Source organism: Ambystoma mexicanum, chromosome 2p, assembly GCF_040938575.1.
Source record: "Ambystoma mexicanum isolate Mex_15411 chromosome 2p, UKY_AmexF1_1, whole genome shotgun sequence".
Lineage (NCBI taxonomy): Eukaryota > Metazoa > Chordata > Amphibia > Caudata > Ambystomatidae > Ambystoma > Ambystoma mexicanum.
Genome location: NC_090923.1, coordinates 464,796,711 through 464,815,003, shown reverse-complemented (window position 1 = coordinate 464,815,003; position 18,293 = coordinate 464,796,711). Strand labels below are relative to the sequence as shown.

The 18,293-nt window shown below is 44.7% G+C and overlaps 1 protein-coding gene across 9 annotated transcripts in view; it reads left to right on the top strand.

Moving 5' to 3' along the window:
• Positions 1-18,293, top strand: part of FOXP1 (forkhead box P1) — a 1,926,958-nt gene that overhangs the window by 92,656 nt on the left and 1,816,009 nt on the right. For all 9 annotated transcript variants that reach the window (XM_069643824.1, XM_069643828.1, XM_069643826.1 and 6 more), the window contains exon 2: positions 13,034-13,214. The gene's annotated coding sequence lies outside the window, so the exon portion shown is untranslated. The remainder of the gene's footprint in view (positions 1-13,033; positions 13,215-18,293) is intronic.

The window sequence follows — 18,293 nt, the reverse complement described above, 5'->3', positions numbered from 1 at the left end:
GTCAATTTTCCTGATGGCTTGAGGATGGACCCTGCGCTTACCCTGAAGCCAAATCAGCAGCCAGACTCTTGGTAAGGGAGATATTTCTATGGTTGGGTATTTGTGAAGTGTTATGGTCCGATAATGGGACTCACTTCTTTAATGCTTTGTTCACTGAAATTACTTCACTTTTGGGGATACGGCACAGGTTGTGCTTGGTGTACCACCCTCAGGCAAACAGGATTATGGAGCTCGGTGAAACCCCAATTTTCAGAAATGTGTTCTGATTTGCATAAGTCATGGCTTTATTGCCTTCCATTGGCGTTGTTTTGTTCGCGGAATAAGCCTGGAAAGGTTCACCACCTTAGACCCCATGAGGTGATGACGGGTCGTAGAATGTTTACACCTCACTCACCCACACGCATAGGTACTGGTGCACATAAGTCAGCAGAAATTCTGGGAAATGAACTTGGAGACTATCTTAAGACTTTAACCAAGAATGTTAGAATTGTGTCCTCACCGGTTCCTGCATCTCATCAGCAAAACAAGATCGAAGGCGGCGTGGGACCAAACAAGCATCAGCATCTATTGTTACTCCCCGGGGAGAGGGTCTTTACCCGCTCTTTTGTCAGTTGCTGGAACGACTGGTGATTCCACTGACCCCTTAGGGTAATCTTCTTTACTCCTGCGGCCGTGAAAGTGGAGGGCATTAAAGCATGGGTGCATCTCCGTGATGTATGGACGGACACTGGTACGTCCCCACTGACGCCTGAAGAACAGAACTCTGCTAATAATTAAGTTAAGTTAAATCTAAGGATTCACGATTTGTTCCAGCTGACAGGGGGGAGGAGATCGTACGAAACCTGAGAATTGTCTTAAAAGATTTTCTTAAAATTTAGAATTGTTTTAGTAGGAATTAACTGAAGGAATGAAATTGACAGTGGGCCTCATTACGACCCTGGCGCTAAGTGTTTAACGGCGCCGTAAAAGACTGCGGCGCCATTAAACACTTAGCGCCTTACTACGAGGTCTACACCAGCCGTTAAAGTAGGGACCCGCAAAGGGACCTTGGTGCTAAGTACGGTACCGCATTTTTGCGGTACCGTACTTAGTGCCTTCCCCATTCCCATAGAGCCCTATGGGGCGAAAATGGGAATGGGGAAGGGCCATGTTTCAATGGGGAATTACCGCCCCACCAACCTTGGAATGGGGTGGTAATTCCCCATTGAACCATGGCGGACCCGTTACAACACCGGCACCAACCATGGTGCTAATAGCGCCATGGTTTAGCGCTGGTGTTGTAATGAGGGCCAATGTGTTCAGCAATATATAGAGTTCTTTTCTTTTTTCTTTTTGGGTCATATGTGTTGGAGAAAGAATGTGTACAAGGGAAGAAACATTGGGTTATTTTGGTACAATGGACACACTAACAGAAACATAACATTGTTTCATAATTGATTTTGCATCTGATGATTCTGATGCCACTTTAAAAATAGTAAATGACGCACATAGTTTTGCAACTGATAACGTATGGTACTAGAACATGAAGAGAGTGGGAAGAGAGAGAGTAACTGAGTCACGTGCATTTGCTCCCTCATTCTCCATGCCTCTGGTGTCCCTAGATTATTTATTCCTAATAAGGTAGAAATGGCAGATGCACGTTGTCTGGTGCACTTAGCACTATTCAGGGTTTGAAGGCAGTTTCAGGGGCAATTTGTAGCATCTTCTGCCCTTCCGATCGATGAAGAATGTTCAATTCCAAATGTGGAAGATCGCAATGATGCTTGTTGTACCCAAAGAGTGCAGCTTAACATTGAGGGTCCGATTATCGTGACCAACAAATGGGAGCAAGGGATAATGAGTTACAAGGCTGGAGGGATGGTGGGATTCTCTGAAGAAGGGGTTGCACAAACTAATTTGGCATGTGGAAAAAATTGAAGTAAATATGTGAATATCTTGACATGGCTCAAGGAGCTTGAGAAACCTGTTAATATCTGGTTAGTTACATGTTGTTTTCTGTGTTTTAAGGGTGATGGCATGGCACCTGTGGGCACAAAGCAAAACTGTAGCACCCCTCTGCGTATTTCTGATTTGGCAGCGATTCTCAATTTATTCTTGTTGTGTGGGCCATTTTCGTACAAACAATTACCTCCGGCCTGGAGAATGGTATGCACCACTGTGCACATGTCCCTCCTCGTGGTTCCGCAGAGCCACCGGACACTGTCTGAGTGCATATTTGTGCTTCCTTTTTCCTGTGTGCCCCTTGCATCCCTTGTGTCATCGGACATGGACAATGTCTGAACTTTTCAGGGCTCTAGAAAAACAGACTTTCTGAGATCGAAAAAATCCAACTATTTGTGAGCAGCATCTTCTGAGGCTCTAAGGAACATTCCTGATAGTTTTCGACTGTTTAGCCGTAATGAAACCTTTTTCTCATCTCTATTGGCCCCAGGCATGCAATCCTCTGTCAATGCAAAATGGTTTCAAATAACCTGTTACGAGTTGCTATTATTTGTCAATTCCTCTGTCTTAGCATTCAGTGCCATCAAAGAAGAACTTAGGGCTTTGCTTCTTGTAGCCCGTCAGAATCCCTACATTTGGACCTCCTAACAGCTATGATATGATATGATATGATATTTTATTTATATTGCGCACATACACAGGTGTTTCAGAGCGCGACCAGGCGAAGGGAGGGAAACATGGGAGAAACAAAAACACCGATCTTACTAGGCCCAGTGACATTGAGAACGTGCAAGTGCATGGGGAAGGAAAAAGGGGGAAAGTGCATGGAATGGGGGAGGAAATTGGAAAGTGCAGAGCATAGGCGAGAACAAAATAAATAAAAGTCAAATGAATAAATAAGGTGATAAACAGTGGTAGTGCAGCCAGTAGGTGGCAAAGTGCTAGTTTAGTCAGATAGGGTGTATCTGATAAGTGCAGAAGAAAAGTGGGTGGGGGACTGTATGGGTACAGATACAGGCCCCAGTGCAAGGGGTGGCACAGAGGCATTGCAAGAGGATGGCAGTGTGAGCAGGTACCTGGACCTGAAAGGGCAGAGGGTGGCCAGGTACACAGTGCCGAGGGAGAAAGCAGATCAGCAGGGGAGAAGCCGGGCAAAGGCAGAGGCGAAGAGGAAGGACTTGAGGAGCTTCCAGAACCGTAGATGGCTCTCCTCAAGTTTCAAGGTGGCAGGGAGGCAGTTCCAAAGGGAGGCCCAAGCCGAAGACAGAGATCTACAACCAGCTCGTTTCTTTGAAAAACGACTGACCCTGAGGGAGTTTGAGGTTGAAGAGTGAAGAGCTCGAGAGGGGAGGTATTTACGGGGGGACAGTTGAAGGTATTTTGGACCCAGGCCCCAGTAAGCCTTGTGTACAATGCAGAGGGTTTTAAATTTAATCCTTGCATCCACTGGGAGCTGTAACGCTCACCTGGTATCCACAGGGATGTCACTCAGCCTGTTCTGACCTCTTACGACCTTGAACCCTTCCCTGGAGGCTATTCGACTGGAGACTGGGCCTGAAACACAGGATTGGTAGAGTTTAACTCCCTATTGTCTCTGTGTGCTTGAACCCCTTCTTCCCCAGGGTCCAACCCTTCCCTTTCATCCAGAGCTCACCTTGTTTTCTTGGATAGTGTGCTCTCTGTCCTGCTTTCAGTGCAGGGGCGTGTTGAGTGATGCAGGCTCGTTGCTACCTAGTTACTTCACTGGCAAGCGTCCGACAGGTAAGTATAATGAGTCTCTTGAACACTTCTCTAACTTCGTTCCTTTCCTTCCTTAGATGATGGCCGGCGTCCGGGGATGGCGGCGTGCTGCTGAGATGAGTAGCACTGAAGGTGAGTGAGAGCGCGATGCGCGATGCACCCCTTTCGAATTTGCATTGACCTGAGTTCTTTTTCTGTGTCTTTTAGTTGCCGCGACGTTTTAAGCGTGGATGCCGGTTATGAAGAACAAATACGGTGGGTAAGCACGGTATGCAGCGCCTCTAGATGTTTCCACGCTAACCTGGAGTGTCTTTTTCCTCTTGCTGATGGATGAGAAGTTCCGGAGACAGAGTTCCCCCAGAGAAGCTGGGATTTAGGTAAGCGTTTGAAGCTCGTACAGTATTTAAAAATAAGCAAAGATTTGCAGAATGCTTACTAATGCCTTTTTTCTGTTCTTTTCCCTTTTCCTTAGGAAGCGGCGTGCCGGGATGCGAATTACACCGCCAAAGATGCCCGCAGAACAGAAGTTGCGATGAATGATGGGCAGAAGCGCCGCAAAGTAAGGCTGTTCCTAACAGTGTTCTTGTTCTTGCAGGAGCTGAGCGCAGAAGAAAGATGCAGGCCTACTGAAGACCGATCCGAACACGGTGAGTGGCACGCTGCAGAAAACGCAAAGCATGTTTCTCAGCCTGGGTGTGGCTTAAATAGTCTCTGGGTATCCTAGGTGTCTCTGGGCTGATCCACACCCAAAAGACTGGACCGCACATGCAGTTCTGGGAACCGAAATATGTGGGGGCATCCATCTTGTCCCCATCAATGCACCACAAGTCCAATCCCCAATGTTATCCTATGGGAGTGAGTGAGTCCGGTGCCACAAGTGCCAAGTCTGACTCCAAGTGGGTCTTTGGAGGGATGGAGAGGCCCCTGAGGGCCATGTAGGTGATCGTGGCCTGGCTCCAGCCTGACATCTTGGAGGGCTGGGGACATGAGGAGCAGGAATCATGACATCACTCCCCCACAGGGCCCCTCTCAAGGTGGCTCTTCTGTCTGGTCCTGGTTTGGTTGGATGGTTTTGATCAAATCGTCTAAGCAAGTGAGGTGCATGGATGTACTCACAAGGCTTCCATGTCCTGTCTTATGGACCATACCCCTTCCAGTCTACTAAGTAGTATAATTTGTATCTGACATACCTTGAATCTAGGATGTCCTTGAATTCGAATTCTGGCTCCCCGGCAAGTACTACTGGCTGCGGTGGTGTTGCTACCCGGGTCCCAGGTTGAACAGGTTTAAGGAGAGACACGTGGAACACAGGATGGATCTGCATGTTTGACGGCAAAGCTAGTCTGACCGCCACAGGATTTATCACGGAGGTGACGGTGAATGGACCCAGATATCTTGGACGGAAAGTTCGGGCTCCTTTAATGGACACATGTTTAGACACCAGCCAGACTTTGTCTCCCACTTGGTAGTTGGGGGCCTTTGCTCGGTGTTGATCAGAAAACTTCTTTTGCCGATTCTTAGCTTGAAGTAGGTGTTCAGCTGCCCTTTTAAAGGTTTGAGAAATGGTTGTGTGCACAGTTTTGACTGCTGGCATTCCCAGGGTTCTAGGAACGTCCAACTCAGACGTACGTGGGTGCCTGCCATACTTGGTATAAAAGGGTGTCTGCCCAGTGCTGGTGTGTAGGGAATTATTATAAGCATATTCAGCTATCCATAATAGGTTGAACCAGCTTCCTTCAGCTTGGTGTAGCATGCAACGCAGATATTGCTTGAGCATCTGATTTGTCCTCTCAGTTTGACCATCCGTTTGGGAATGGTGACTGGTGGATAGCCGGATGTCGATCTGGGCCATAGAGCAGCATTTTTTCCAGAATTTAGATACGAATTGAGTACCTCGGTCTGAGACCAAAACTGAAGGAAACCCATGGCGCCGTACGATGCCTTCAAGAAATACCTTTGCCAGAGTGGAAGCATTTGGGAGCCCCTTAAGAGGAATGAAATGTGCCATTTTTGAAAATAGGTCCACAACCACAAGAATAGTGTTAAACCCTTGACTGGGTGGTAAGTCAGTAATAAAATCGAGGGACAACGTGTGCCAGGGTGCTGGTGGGATTTCCAATGGTTGTAATAGCCCAGCCGGTTTTTGCTTGGATGACTTGTTTTGAGCACACACTACACAAGATAGGATGAATTGGATAATGTCTTTACGCCATCTGGGCCACCAATAATTTTGTTTTACCTTGGCTAGGGTTTTAGCAATTCCAGGGTGGCCCTCGATCAAGGAATCATGATAACCGGACATGACTTGTTCTTGTAGTTCTTAGTTTGGTAAGAATAAACGATTCCTGGAGTAGGGCAACTGATCTTTTATCATGTAATGTTCTCCTTGTGCACTCCACGCTTGTAATTGCTCCAGACTCATCAGGTTTTGGATTTCTTCATGTAATTCTTTCTGAGTTATGGTTGCTGTGATTCCTTGGAGCTTGGCACTTGGGATGATTGCTATTGGGTGAGGGGTCTGATACCCTTGCTCTTCCAACCCGAAACGGGAAAGGGCATCGGCCTTCCCGTTTTTCACCGCTGGTCAAAATGTAATCACGTAGTCATATTCAGCAAAAAAAAGAGCCCAACATAGTTGTCGTGAGGATTGGGCCTTTGCCGTTTTTATGTACTGGAGCTTCCGGTGGTCAGTTATTACGGTGATTGTGTGTCTGGCGCCCAAGAGGTAGTGTAGCCATGCCTTAAAGGCTCACTTAATGGCCAGGAGTTATTTGTCTGTGATAGCGTAATTGAGTTCAGGGGTGTGAATTTACGTGACCAGAAGGCAACAGGGTGTAACTGGCCCATTTCGGGGTCCTTTTGTGAGAGGACGGCTCCCATAGCCATGCTTGAGGCATCCGTACCCACCAGGTATGGGAGATCAGGGCAAGAGTGGCGTAAGATTGGGGCAGATGTGAATCTTGCTTTGAGTTCCTGGAAAGCCTCCTCGGCTTCTGTTGTCCACTGGAACTTTTTGTTGCGTTTCTTTAGTAATGACATGATGGGATGCACAATTTGCTAAAATACTTGGTTGAACTGGAGGTAGAAGTTTGCAAAACCCAGCATACTTTGAACCCCCTTGAATGAATTTGGGGATGGCCAGTTCAGGATAGCATCTACCTTGTGTACATCCATTTGGATTCCATTGGGGCTGAGAATAAAGCCCAGGAATTCCACCTCGGAGACGTGGAATGAGCACTTTTCGAGCTTGGCGTAGAGCTGGTGTTGACAGAGTTTCTCCAATACGGATCGGACGTGTTTAGCGTGGTCCTGCTTTGATGCGGAATATACTAGGATATAGTCGATGTACACTAGAGCACAGACATCAATCAATTCCCGTAGGACATCGTTCATGAAGTATTGAAATGCAGCAGGCGTGTTGCAAAGGCCAAAGGCCATTACTTGATATTCATACAACCCGTATTTGGTGCGAAAAGCGGTTTTCCATTCGTCCCCCTGTTTTACGCGAACAAGGTGATAAGCCCCCCTCAGGTCGAGTTTTGTGTATATTTGGGCATCTTTCACTTGATCAAGCAATTCTGGGATCAGTGGCAGGGGGTAGCGATTTGTTAAGGTAATCTGGTTCAGTGCGCGATAGTCGATACATGTTCTCAAGTCCCCCTCCTTTTTTCGTACGAATAATAGAGGACTGGCTGCTGGAGACTTTGAGGGACGGATGAACCCGTTGGCCAGGTATTGGTCAGATAGGCCTTCAGGGGATTTGTGTGCCGGGTAACAGGTCGATTTTGCAATCGTATGGTCTATGCGGTGGCAGGGTATTAGCCTGTTCTTTCTGAAAGACATCTTTAAAGTCCTGGTATTCATTGGGTAGGGTGCCGATTGCCACAGTCGCAAGCGTGGAGGTTCTGTTGTCCATTGGTTGTTTCTCTTGGTGATAACATGTGTGGGCGCAAGTCTCGGGAAAGGACAATTCTTTTGCTCGCCAATCGATTCGAGGATTGTGAGCTACCAACCATGCCATTCCCAAAATCAACCAGAACTGTGGTGCTTAATGAGGTCGAAATCGATAGATTCTTGGTGTCCATCTTGGCACAGAAGGGTTAAAGCTGCAGTGCATTGGGATACTGGACCAGAAGCTATTTCCGTGCCGTCGACAATGGTAACAGTGTCGGTGGTTGATTTAGGGCGTAACGGAAGCCCCATCTTTGCCGCAAGATCCTGGTCGATGTAATTCCCAATGGCTCCACTGTCTGTACGCTCTTACTGCGTGCATCCGAGATGGTTGTTGGTGATTGATCAAGACCACAGATAGTGCAAAATGGGAGGTCTGTAGTTCATTTTCTTTGCTCGACAAGTGGACCCCTACACTTGCCGGGCTGTGGAGTTTTCCGATTCCTTGATGGTATCTTCCTTGTCCGTGGCCCCTACCGTCCACCTCGGTGGCTTCACAGGGCACTCTTTAAGAAAATGACCTGACCTTCCACAGTACAGACATAAATGCTGCTGTCTCCTTTTATCCCTTTCTGCTTTATTCAAGGGGGATCTGGCCCCCCCATTTACATTGGTTCTCCTGAACCTTCCGTTGTTCGGACAGTATTGTCCTTTGAACACACATACATAGGGCGAGGGTCTGGTCTGGTTCGTTCTGCTCTTCGGTCCTGCAACCTATGATCCAGGTGAACAACAAGGACAATGAATTCAGAGCAGTCTTTCGGGGGGTTCACTACTTGTGCGAGAACATCCTTGAGCTCCCCCCGCAACCCCTGATGAAATAACATGGTTCTCTTCTCCACTGGCCATTCTGCTTCAACTACGAGTCTATTGAACGTGGCTATGTATGTTAATAGGTCTTGATTCCCTTGGTGTAGAGACAAAAGTTTGTTGTCTAATGCCTGCCCATGAGTACGACGGCAAACAGCTTTTCCATCTCCTGCTGAAAGCCCCTGAAGTCATTCAGCAAAGGATCGTCTTGGGCCACAAAGGGTACATACCAGTTTGCGGCGCTACCACTCAGGTAGGATAGCACAAAAGCGACCCGTGATTGGTCATTCAGAAAGGCCCCTGGCCTACAAAGGAAGTGCAGGCGACACTGGTTCATGAACGTTGCAAACCTCTTGGGATCCCCCGTAAATCATTTGAGCGGGGCCAAGGGAACTGCCCCAGGAAGGGTTATCTGAACGGGATTGGCTGATGGCGCTGGCATCGAGGGCACGCTTCCTGGCAATGGTGCATGCCCTGCTTGTGACTGGAGAAGTTGCCGGCTTAAATCATCAGTGCGTTCTTTGGCTACTATCAGCTCTCTCCTGAGGGTGTTGGTCTCCTGCCTGGCTGCATGTACTTCAGAACATAGCTGCCCCAACATGTGGGCTAACTGGTCGGTTTCTGACGTTTCCATGACGCCCGGGTGGATTTTGATGTCAGACTTTGCATTCTGTAGCACTCACCTGGTATCCACGGGGATGTCACTCAGCATGTTCTGACCTCTTATGACCTTGAACCCTTCCCTGGAGGCTATTCGACTGGAGACTGGGCCTGAAACACAGGATTGGTAGAGTTTAACTCCCTATTGTCTCTGTGTGCTTGAACCCCTTCTTCCCCGGGGTCCAACCCTTCTCTTTGATCCACAGCTCACCTTGTTGTCTTGGATAGTGTGCTCTCTGTCCTGATTTCAGCACAGAGGTGCGTTGATTGATGCGGGCTCGTTGCTACCTAGTTACTTCACTGGCAAGAGTCCGACAGGTAAGTATAACGAGTCTCTTGAACAGTTCTCTAACTTTGTTCCTTTCCTGTCTTAGATGATGGCCGGCATCCGGGGATGGCGGTGTGCTGCTGAGATAAGTAGCACTGAAGGTGAGTGAGAGCGCGATGCGTGATACACCCCTTTCGTATTTGCATTGAACTGAGTTCTTTTTCTGTGTCTTTTAGGTGCCGCGACGTTTTCAGCGTGGATGCCGGTTATGAAGAACAAATGCGGTGGGTAAGCGCGGTATGCAGCGCCTCTAGATGTTTCCACGCTAACCTGAAGTGTCTTTTCCCTCTTGCAGATGGATGAGAAGTTCCGGAGACAGAGTTCCCCCAGAGCGGCTGGGATTCAGGTAAGCGTTTGAAGCTCGTACAGTATTTCAAAATAAGCAAAGATTTGCATAATGCTTACTAATGCCTTTTTTCTGTCCTTTTCCCTTTTCCTTAGGAAGCAGCGTGCCGGGATGGGAATGACACCGCCGAAGATGCCCGCAGAACAGAAGGAGCGATGAATGATGGGCAGGAGCGCCACAAGGTAAGGCTGTTCCTAACGGTGTTCTTGTTCTTGCAGGAGCTGAGCAAGGAAGAAAGATGCAGGCCTACTGGAGACCGATCCGAACATGGTGAGTGTCACGCTGCAGGTGCAGAAAACGCAAAGCATGTTTCTCAGCCTGAGTGTGGCTTAAATAGTCTCTGGGTATCCCAGGTGTCTCTGGGCTGAACCACAACCAAAAGACTAGACCGTACATGCAGTTCTGGGAACCGAAATATGTGGGAGCATCCATCTTGTCCCCATCAATGCACTACAAGTCCAATCCCCAAAGTTATCTATGGGAGTGAGTGAGTCTGGTGCCACAAGCGCCAAGTCTGACTCCAAGTGGGTCTTTGGAGGGATGGAGAGGCCCTTGAGGGGCATGTAGGTGATCGTGGTCTGGCTCCAGCCTGACATCCTGGAGGGCTGGGGACATGAGGGGCAGGAATCATGACAGGAGCCAATGAAGGGATTTCAGAGCTGCAGAGATACGATCCCAGGGCTTGAGGCCAAGGACAAGTCTTTCAGTCCTGTTGTAGATTTGTTGTAAAGGGCAGAGAGTGGAGGAAGGTAGATTTAGAAAGAGGCTGTTACAGTAGTCCAACCTAGAGAGATTCGGGTGGGGTCGGGTGTGCCATTAATTGGGTAAAACTTGCTGCACATATGCTCCTCCTGATGACTCGGATAATGGAACTTTGGCTCAAACAATTACTCAATTGCAAAATCTGAAGTGGGCCATGGAGAAGGAGGCAGGAATTACAGATGATACTTTTTTGGACTCTCTTTACTCTTGGATGCCGATGTGGATGAACATAACTTTAAAAGTACTTTCACTTGTTTTGATTTTTTCTCTAGTAATGTTTTGTTCTTGTCAGTTATGTCTTCGATCTTGCACGACTCAGATGCTTAGGAGTACTGCCATGTTTCATGTAACCCCATCTAAGGCGAAGTATAGGACCAATTCTCCTCACATGGACACTCAAACTGATTTTGGAATGATTGAGGGGGGGTTTCAGTCCTTCCCCAGGTTGGAGTGAATGTGTAGAACAATGGGTAGATTGCAGAATAATGATGAGTCAAATTGAGGTTGTCTAGCCGAGGAGCATGGGAAAAACTGTTGTGAAGATTTGTTCCATGAAGATAGTGAGATTGATGATTTGGAAATTGGTTTGTTAGTTAATGAATTAACTAAAGGGGGAGTGTTGGGAAATTGTAAACGTTTGAACTTCACTGGGCATACCACTGGACACATCATCATCATCATAATTTCTTCCACTTTCGCAAATTACTACAAATATTACCATATTCATGGTAATGATAAAAGTGTTACATTTATGTATTTTGTGTTATTTTGTGTAGAGGTAATACATTTGTAGATTTGCATGCACGCTGAAACATAACAATGAAACATTGTAACACAGAGGGCTCCTCACACTCATGTGAAGCAGGCGATAAATATGTGCAGGTGAAGTTTAGCTGTATAAATGGGAATCATGAGAGGAGATTATAATAGGTATACAAATGCACAAATAATGGTATACATGCATGGGATGTATTTTTTGGATTTAGTTAAAGATATAAAATATATGAGGTTTGGTTGCTCTGTGAATCATGGGTTTTCATATTGTGGATTAATTAGAAGGGTGTTTTCGCAGTCATGGCAAAGTTTTGAAAAGTGCAAATAACAAGGGGGATCCTGGGAGTCTCTCTGCCAGACATTAGTCCTGGTTATGAGAGCATTACCCAGAGTCTTTAGCTCACTATGTTTCACAGATGAGAAATTTCCAAAACATATCAGTCTTTGTCCTGCCCAGGTGCAGTCGAGCACCGAAATGCTAAGCAAAAAGGCTGTCAGCAGTCAGGGAACAGGTTTTGTAAGTTGGTCAACGGGGTGGCTGCAGTCAGTTTGCAGATTGATCAAGTGGTGGAGGGCAAAGGGAAGGTTAGATCTCTGGTTAACAGAAGAGCTCATTGTTGTAGTGGATAGGCATCCTGTGAACTCTTCGGGGTATTTGGAACAGGTGGCTTCTCCCAGGGAACCTGCAAAGATCAGTAGTAATACATTTCAGGACAGCGATTGTGTTGTCAGAGAGTAGGTGGAAATCATGTGAATAGGAAATGTCAGTAGTCATAAAAATCAGACACCGGACAGGTTTGGGCAATGCGATTAGCAAAGACGAATAGGGAATGTATGTGTCTTTCTCTTGTCTTCATGTGCTTAGGTAATTTTAGGGTAGGTCTGTGTGCGTCCTTAATAGTTATTCTGTTAATGTGTATCTAAGAGGCAAGGCTGCCACCAAATATGGTCAGGTTTTGGAAAGAGGTGTGTTGGAAATGTAAACCTTGTAATTATGTTTTTACGGGATTGTGTCATAATGTCTGTGTCCAATGAACTGTGTGGGTTTTAGATTTCTCTGTACAGGGCAACCAATCATGTTTGGGGGATGCCTTTATAACTGTATCTGGGGAGTGTATTAACTGTTGCAAACTGTATATGATATATGTTCTTTATGTGGTTTATGGAGACCAGGTTTAGTGTGACTGTTAAAATGTAACTAAGCCCCTCTCGGTCATCTGTACAATAAACCTGCTATATGGACAAAAGGTGCACTTACTAATTGTAGAGGTGGACCTAATTTGGGTAATGGGGCAGAGCTAAAGGTCCACCTCTACAGCATGAACAGGCATAATAAAGAATTTACGACAACAAAATGTGTCAATAATATGCCCATATTTTATTAATTTGGCCAATTAAACCCGGGCACGGCCTAAAAATACTGCATATCCACACCGAGATATAATCTCAAAAGAGCAGGAGGATCCAGCTTCCCAATGCATGCCTCTAGCCTTTGGAACAAGCTCCCTCCCAGGCTCAGTGCCAAGCCCTATTAACAGTCATTCAGAAAGAAGCTAAAAACACACCTCTTCCGCTAACCATTTACCCGCTGTCCACCACTCACTTTGTTCTGTATGTAACTAGCACCTAGATGCCCACAGGCTTTGTGCACTGCTATAAATGAATACAAAAATTAAAAGCAGTATATTAACTTGTTTTTCATATTGTGCTTGCTTCTACAGTGTTGCTATTGTGCAGTGCAGAAAATAACAGGTGCTAGCACCACACAATTCAATGATACACAAGTTAGCACCACTGCAAGGATGAAAGGCTGAGTTGATACACTGGGATTTGGATCTCTGGCCTCCAGGTTTAACAATGATTTATTCGGCCGGGCCATTAACACACCAGGCATTCCCACCGGTAAGGTAATTTATCTGTCACAGTTTTATTGATAAATTTGTTAAATCACATACATTTGAAGTTTATAGCAAGTCATACTCGCCAGTGATATATAATTATTCTTTACTTCTCATAAACCTAGGATGTGAAAATACTGACGATATAAATAATTCATGACCTTATTTTGTGTCACATGGGGCCTACATTCATATGGTTCTAACATTTGAGAACATTGAAGGTGGAGATGCTGCACCAAAGGAGAGGGAAATTTGCTTTTTCCCTTAGAACTGCATTGGAGTAAAGTCAAAGTAAGGGGAAACATTAAGAAATGTTATAAAATATCAAAATTGTGGCTGAAAATCAGGAGCCTCAACTCAAAATAGGCACAGTTTGTTGATTAGCCTACAAGTTGCCATGTAAAATGAGTAGCTCTCAGGAACATATGTACTCTAATGCTGAGCAGAGACTGTGTATCGAACGTGATCTTAGAGAAAATGTATTGCTTCCGACTCTACCCCAAAAGGCCTTATTTCTTGTATTACATGTTAGTTTTCTGTTTTCACAGACTCTGTGGCAGAAGGGATAAACATGTTCAAAATCTCTCTTGTCGATGGCGGTTGATTTTTCTCTCACAGGATTACTCTAAAAGTCAGTGGTTCAGGGTATATTGATCCACAGATGCCCTGTCGGGGAGCTATGACAGGAGGTACAAAACACTTAAGGCCACTGGAAATGAGGCTGACTTAATTCTGTGATTACTTGCAATGCTCCACTTCTTCAATTAGAGTAATTATTTTATGAAAGAACAAGTCCTACTAGAGTTCATTGAAATAATTGGCATCAAACTATATTTAACATTGCTAAGTAAAAACATTTATTAGCTAAATAATCCCATTTGTCATTTGTTCTGTATAAAATAATTTGGTTGTTTTAAAGTTAAACTCAAAACTGAATTCTTATATATGAGTATTTGGTTACTTTGTCTCACTAAATATCTCTAGCAAGTAAAGAAAATGTGCTTTTGTGATAATATGTGATAAACCATACAATACTTGCAATGGGAAGACCATTTGAAATTGGCTGTCTCCCATTCAATATTCAGGAACATCAGGAGTACAGGGGTTCCATCCGGTTTAGGATTTCTTCTCCAAATTACACCCCAGGCAAAAGGACATTGGCCAGGCTCTATAGGTTTAGCCCAGATAGGCTGCAGCTTTATACCACTTGTTTTTGGGATCAGCAGAGATTGGATAGGTTGTCATGGTGTATTCAGTTCAATATATGGCATTCAGGATTGCTTTGAAGAAGGCCTTCTTGTTAATTCAGATTATCAGCAGTGCTAAATTCCAACAGCAACCCTTATTCCTAGGCAACAACAAGGGAAAATAGTTTCAGGTTTTTCGGTAGTCCGGGTTGGAAAGGAGCTAGCGTCTCCTTCAGAAAGAGCCAAAAGTAATATTTTCCCATGCCCAATCATCTCTAGAGCAGGAACTGGAAAAGTGTTCTTTGGGTGCTGTAAATTCAACCTGGTTCAGAATTATTTCACCTCTTAGAGATTAGGGAATCAAAAAGCTATCAGCAAATGAAGGGCCAAGAGTAGGTGGCAAAATGCTTGCAAAATTGTAATGACAAAATGAAAGAAAGTAGAGCGCAAAAGAGCAGGTGAAGAGGCAGATGAAGCACAGAAATTATTTGGCAGTCAAAGCCAAGGAAGCCTGTGGCAGATGCAGACTGTGGATAAGTTACAGTTGAAAGACCACACGTATTTCACAGGCGAATGCCAGTTTCTCCAGATGTTGGGCAAACAAAGGGCCAGAAAGTATTTTGCAAGCAAAGGCCATGAAGCACTGGTACACAATTGTCAGGTTTCTGAGGCATGTGTGTTTCAATCTAGTTCCCTGAATAGGTTATCATTGCCGAAGCATTATTGTCAGGTGTTGTGAATATGACAAAGAAAAATGTATAGATACATTCAACAGACAGTAAGTCTAAAAAGAGGTTTGAACATGAAGCAGATGATTCCATTGATCCATAGGAGAGAAAAATAAATATATATTTCTCCTAGACAATGATAATTTCTCAAGCCTTATTTATTTAAAAAGATGGGTGTCAAGATCAAGTAAACGAAGCAATTTGAAACTAATATGTTTTTAGAGTCTTCCTGTATTTGAGTAGCAAATGAAGAAGGCAAATAGACAATAACGGGAATCCCAGGTTGGAGGAGGTCCTTGAGAAAAGCCCTGAGCTAAATAATGAGCATGCTTGTTATATGGAATGTCCAAGAACTAAATATCAGCACTCCTGGTCCTCCTGCAACCCTCAGAAATGCACAACATATGTGCCAGGTATGATGGTTGACACAGCACCACTGCCTTGTAGATGATGAAGCAGGATCTGATTCCCTAAAACTGGAATTACAAAATTACAAAGCCCACTTTATTGCATATTGTAATTCGAGTTGTGGGGATTTCTATCCCCCCCCCGCTGGCCATGTAATGTATGCGGGGGGACCCCCGCAACCCTGAAGCCCATAATACCAAACTAGCTGAGCGGGGGACACAGCCGCACCTCCCGCTCATGTTGTTAGTTATCATAGGCCTTGATTATATATACCAGGTCAAATGCACAGTAAAGGTACAATCAACCTTTTTTTTGTTGTTGAAATGTTGGGGTAAACCCATGAAGCAAATCTTACTATCAGATGAAAGTAATATGAAGTCAATGAAGAGAGATCAGGGAAGGAGTAATTTCTTCAAATGTCTGACCACTCATAATTAAGTGGACAGCTGAGTGGAGTACTGTTTTCAAAGGGGCAACAGTGAAAGCAGCAAGCCACAAGAAGACAGCATTAAGACCATCCAAGTGGGAATAGACTAGTGTGTACAAGATTTTGCGGTGCAATGCAGGGAAAACTGAAAATAGCAAGATTGTGTAAGAGGAGAAATGTGATCTTTGATGTTTAAATTAGCATCTAACGTGAAACCAAGAGACTTAATACAAGATGGAGTGATTCCATAAGAAATAAGAGGAGCAAGCCATAAACATAAACAGCACAAAGGGAATGAAGAGGCCAAAAGAAACTATCTGAGGAAGACACCTTGATATATAAATGGGTTTTGTCATCATTCTGGTGACCCCTTTTGTAATGACTTGGCAGGCGAAGCACAATGGTCTGGCGGGTTGCCCAGAGCAATGCCAGAGGTTAAAATCAATTTTAAACCGTTCAGCCATCACTTCTTTGGTTTTGCTGTAGTCACCCCAAGTGGGATTGTTATGCCGACGTGGGTCCCTCTGCCTGCCAGCCTTAAAGACCCACGCTACTCCTCACTGATGAGGCCCAACAATGCTGAAACATGTTTGAGGATGCTTGTGGTCTCATGCTGAGGGGATGTGACCAAGCAGTTTGGGATGGACTGCCCCTTTTAGGGTGGGACCAGGCCTGATTTGCATATGGTCTTTCCCCTTTTGTAATGAATTGGCAGGGGAATAACAATGGTTTGAAGGGTTGTCCAGAACAATGGTAGAGGCTAAGATTAATTCTAAACCTTCCAGCCATCACCTCTTTTGTTTTGCTGTACCCTGATATCCATCCATGTTACCAGATTTCCCAGTGGTTCCATAGCTTTTGAATAACATGGGTGGTATGACAGAACCCTGAGGAACATTGCATTACATGGGTCAGGATGAGCCTACCTGCACAGATTGGGTGCAATGGGGCAAGGAGGAAGGAAACATAACAGCTCATATCCATTCAAACCCATATGGTAGGATAAAATGTTAATCATAATCCCATGGTCGACCATATCAAACGCAACTGAGATATCAAAAACAACCAGGAGACAGGCACTACCAGAAATGAGTATGCGTAAGGCACTATCCACCACCTGAAGAGCAGCTGTCTCAGTGATACATGAGAGCCAGATGTCAGACTGATAGCTGAAGAAGAGAGGCAGTTGGTAAATGCTGAGAATGTTGATTTAATGCACACTTTTCCTGAATGTTTCCTAAAAGGCCGGTTGGTGATGGGTCCATAGTTCACCTTAACATTGGAAGGTTTCTTTTTTATTTATTGAAATTAGTTTATTACAAACTTTTATCATTTTGTTTTCAGAGTATCTTCATAACGCTTTTTTTTAATTAAAGAAAACAACACAAGCCACAAAAGCAAGATTACGGGCATCAAATAAATATTAACGCTATGCTATCAATCTATCTACAAATACAATAAAGTAGTAAGATAGTTTTTCCTCATATCATACTACTTGATTATGGGGTTCGAAAGTTTGAGCCAAAACTGAAGAAATGCAAAAATTACCGTCTTCTCTTCACCCATTAATATAGCGTTCCATCGATCCTCTGGAGTAAGTGCTGTGACGACATGGGAGAGACGTTTGATGTATTTGCGTCTTAATGATGTTAACGTTTTGCATTCCATGATTATATGGTGGAGTGTTTCTTCTTGTGGCTTATCATTGCAGAAACAACAGGCGTTTGGTGCAACTTCCAACTGTTTCATTTGGCCTAGTTGTTCACGTGTAGGCAATAAATTGAGCCTAAATAGTACAAAAAGATCACGAAGCTCTGGTGATGGAAAAAGTTGGAGATATGGTGGTAGTTGGTTCAATTTGCAAGCTTCAATTGGACAATTTATTGATATCCGATAGCCAGCTTTGTGGTTCTGGGTCTGTATCCAGTCTTCATTTTGTATTTTCTTTTTTATTGCCATGGGATTTTGTATTAATGTGTCAACTGAAGTATCCAACGCGTCAATCCAGTGCACGATCTCATCTTCCATTTATTTAGCATTGAATTGGTTAGGGACCCTAATTTTGATGTTAGTATTTACATAGCAGGAATATCCTCAGCTATGGTTTTCTGATAAAGGTCTAAGGATTTCCATATAATTATAGAATTAATTGATTGGCTTCCTATTTTAAATCGTATTCTAGGTATCAAAAATCCTTTAGGTAGAGCCAACACTTTCCCCAAAAGAGACCTTCCTGCTTATCCCAAATGTGGTATGGAAGGTTTAAGATAGTCCCGGCTCCATAGGTAAGAATAGGGTGACTTTCTGTCTTGCGCAGAATGCAGGGAGTATTT